The sequence below is a fragment of the Lolium rigidum genome, chromosome 6, assembly GCF_022539505.1.
Source record: "Lolium rigidum isolate FL_2022 chromosome 6, APGP_CSIRO_Lrig_0.1, whole genome shotgun sequence".
NCBI lineage: Eukaryota > Viridiplantae > Streptophyta > Magnoliopsida > Poales > Poaceae > Lolium > Lolium rigidum.
In genome coordinates, this window is record NC_061513.1 from 13,619,161 (window position 1) to 13,622,963 (window position 3,803).

Sequence of the window (3,803 nt, forward strand, 5' to 3'; positions counted from 1 at the left end):
TAACCTGTCTCGGTATGTAGTTCATTAAAATAAAAGAATGCACACATGCTCTTGGTATGGCGCTTCTCATGTTGATGGTATAGGTTAATAGGTTAATAGGGCACGCATATGTTAGTCAAGCAAAGTAGTAGTATTTTGTCGTTCAATATGGCAAGTGTAGAAAGTATAGAAGTACAGTACACATGATATTTACTCCCTCTGTGAAAATATAAGACGTTTAAACTATTTTCCAACCAGGTGAAAATCATGCACAATTACATCGCTACCCTTGTCAAAATTTCAACCACCATCATGTCGTCATCTTCTAGCTCCACCCCGAGCACCGGATCCCCTCAACTGCCCGTCCACCCCAACCCAGCGACTCATCCGCCCCAGCCAGATTCTATCCTTGTCTCCTGCACCACCTCCGATCATCCAGAGCCCCAGATCCCTGATCAATATCTTGTACAGGACAACTGGAAAGGACACACCCATCCAGCTGCTCGTTCACATCCACGTGCAGCTAATACCTAAAAAAAGATAAAAGGGATTTTCTCCCCGATTTCATTAAGGAAACCAAGTTTGTTTCGTGCAGCTAATACCTGCACACCTCAAACTTTTTGTTGCCTACGGACGCTACCATCCGACATGGAGTAAGTAATGTGTTCAAATAATGTCAATAATAGTACAAAACAATGTACTCCATGTTCTTCAAATAATGTTCAGCAAATGATGTCAGTAGCAAGAGGAAGTAAGTGTCAGTAGCAATAGGAAATACCTTCAGAAGTAGTAGGAATGTTAATAGTAGAAGTAGGAGTATTGACAGTAGAAACTTGGAATGTATTTAAACTGCATGATCAAACACACATAACAACCATCACATCATGTGCAACTAGCAGATTGAAAACAATTTCAGCACAAGAATATTGCTACCGAATATTACTCCATCACAGAAATACTCCTAACGCAATATCCTCAGTTGCATATCAGTTGACAGAAAAGTATGGAGTATTGCCAGAAAAGTGCATATCAGTTGCAAGTTGAAAATTGCATATCTCACAAGCAACAAGTTTTTGCATTTCTCACAAGAAACAAGCAGCCATAGTTACATTAGATTCTCACAAGCAACCTAAATGGGGAGATTGGGAAAATGGGATCTCACCATGACATCCGAGTAACTGCCACAGCTGCTGCTGGATCTTCTCCCTTGTCGTCACCCTCGGCGTGCTCCTCCTACTGCAATTTAAATTCAGCAGGCTAATGAATTTTGTCTACTGCAATTTAAATTCACTAACTGAGTAATGCAAGAAGTTTCAGTCAATGAAAATGCAAGTAAACCTGATGCTACAAATCATGAATGTTTCATGTGCATATCTTAACTTGGGCTCAGTAAGAGTACAAGCAGATTTGTATTCATAGTCTCCTAGCAATACATGAGTACCCCAAAAGCAAGTGCTTATCCATTTAGTGGTATGTAAAGTGATCATATGTCGGTAACTGAAATTTCAACAGTATAGTAGACACTGAACTGTATGTATATTTATCTATTGAAACCACAAGATTTCAAAAATTATCTCAGGGGTCCTCATAGAAGAATGGTGAAAGAAAAAACGACATTTGATTGCATGATGTTGCCGTAAATGATGATTGCTAAGCATATATTGCCCTCCAAATGTATGGCTCTGTGAGCAACTAAATACCTGTTCAATGTAAGAAACTGAACTTATGGCTAAAACTAGTGTTCCGCATTCATCAATAATACACACATACTGTAGTACTCCAAAATATAGAGTATGAATTTAATTCCCTTGCATATGTGCATGGCTCGTGTTTGAGGTTCGATAGGACCTTTCGCTCCATCCAAAATTATAGGACAATGAACACTAAGAGCCAGTAGTAATAAGAACATTGCAGCTAAAACATGATGCTAGAGGGACGCCTGAAACTTGGGCCATGTTGTACTAGATCAGCACAAACATGATACAGGTTTAGATCATGATATACTCAGTGAATGGCTAACCAAATAACTTCCTTGTGTAAACATGCAATGCCCATGATATATGTTGTACTATGAAGTCCAAGAAAATCAATCATATTTCAAAATATCAAGGGATTTCATCAGTTAAACATATTAATCTGTAAGAACTAATATAGGCCTCAATGACCTAATATCTGCTCCTGGAGTAAGTTTATATGGATGAATCATCAGATCGCAACACTGATGAAAATGTTATCGACATGGAAAGAATAACAATCAGTTCGGTAAGTTAAAAGTTTTGGTCATTTACATTGTCCTTGCCTTCAATCTCAAATGGACTTCTCTAAAAGTTACACTGCCTGTGCATATATTACACATAGCATTCTGGTCAAGTGCAGAGGGATCCCTTACATAAAAGAAACAGTTGGTCAAGTGCGGAGAGAGTTGAGGTGCTGCAAGTTCTCCTATATAATGAAGCAGCATCATCTTCATTAGGCAATTGAACATGGTTGAAAGGTAATTCTACCAAATTAATATGTACAATGCTTCAAAATTGTTCAGAGAACACATCGACCAAGCAAACCTGAAATCAGAATGATTGATGCATACATTGTCTTAAGACTTACATATAATGGAATATGCAAGTCAGATCATGAAATATGGGCAAGAAATGGGGTCTAAACTGGTGCTTTCCATTCCACCACGAGTTCTTTTGCCCATCTAATAAGATCATTTATGGATCACAAAAATTCCAGGAATAGGTGGACGCTGTAACAGGATGCAAAAACGTTTTATCTTTCCAGTCCTAGCTATCCATTTAAGACCTTACACATGAAATTTCTGAATTGGCAAAGAATAAAGATCATACTACCCTTGAGAGACAAATGGGCCATATAACCAGAAATATGAGAATTTAGTTCTCATCAGATGTCTGAAATCATTCGGAAAAAATAACCATTCACGAGAAGGGAAGGTGTAAATCATTATAAACAAATCAGGGAAAATGGGCAAGGATAAATTTGATTAAACATCGATAAAACTTACTATTCAATAAGCTTCCAAAAGTTCAGTTGATGACAGGATCACAGCCAGCAAGATGCTACAATGAACCACAAGCATAATGAAAGTAAATTTGGTACTTGAAATAAGGAACGCGATATTTAACTCACTTTATTTAATTTGCCAACAGGCAAACATTATATAATGCAATAAGAGCGTCAATTAAAAGATGATATAAAGAACAGCGATTATCATGGAAAAAACAGCATGGACATTTTTTACAATGATACACACATCCACACCTTAGTAACATGGTTTTTGAGTCGCGACTCAAAAGTGAGTCGCCTGAGGCTGCGACTCATGTATAGTCGACCAAAAAAGTTGTATAGTCGCTGTATAGTCGCGATTCGCCGTGATTTTTGGAAAACGACTCGGCAACTATACAACGACTATTCAGAGACTATACAGCGACTCAAAAACCATGCTTAGTAATATAAATCAACCTCATAAAATAGTATACTACCATCCATGTTTAAAGGTATCCAAATCTTACAATGCCAGCTTATACTGTGCATGTGTTTAAAATCTTAATTCATGAAGCCCATGGAGAGAACCTTAATTCATCTCAATATCAATAAAAATAAATACCACTTGCTAGAAGATAAACAGAACACCACCGTCTATTGTCAGACCTTCATGATCTCGTCCCATCTCGTCTTCACTGATACCTAATATTTGGCGTGCTTCTTGCTCAGTCATGGCCTTTAATGAGAATACACATGCCAACTATAAGTATATGCAAAATCTAGAAGGATTTGGTATGGCGCTAATCATTGATCAAAAGAAG

General features: G+C 37.7%; 1 long non-coding RNA gene across 1 annotated transcript; it reads right to left on the reverse strand.

Moving 5' to 3' along the window:
- Positions 1 to 378: 378 nt before the first annotated feature.
- On the reverse strand, positions 379 to 1,367 carry LOC124659717. Its single transcript, XR_006989675.1, has 3 exons — positions 1,142 to 1,367; positions 582 to 828; positions 379 to 509 (listed from the first exon to the last, which is right to left on the reverse strand). It is a non-coding gene; the product is annotated as an uncharacterized LOC124659717 (long non-coding RNA).
- Positions 1,368 to 3,803: the final 2,436 nt, after the last annotated feature.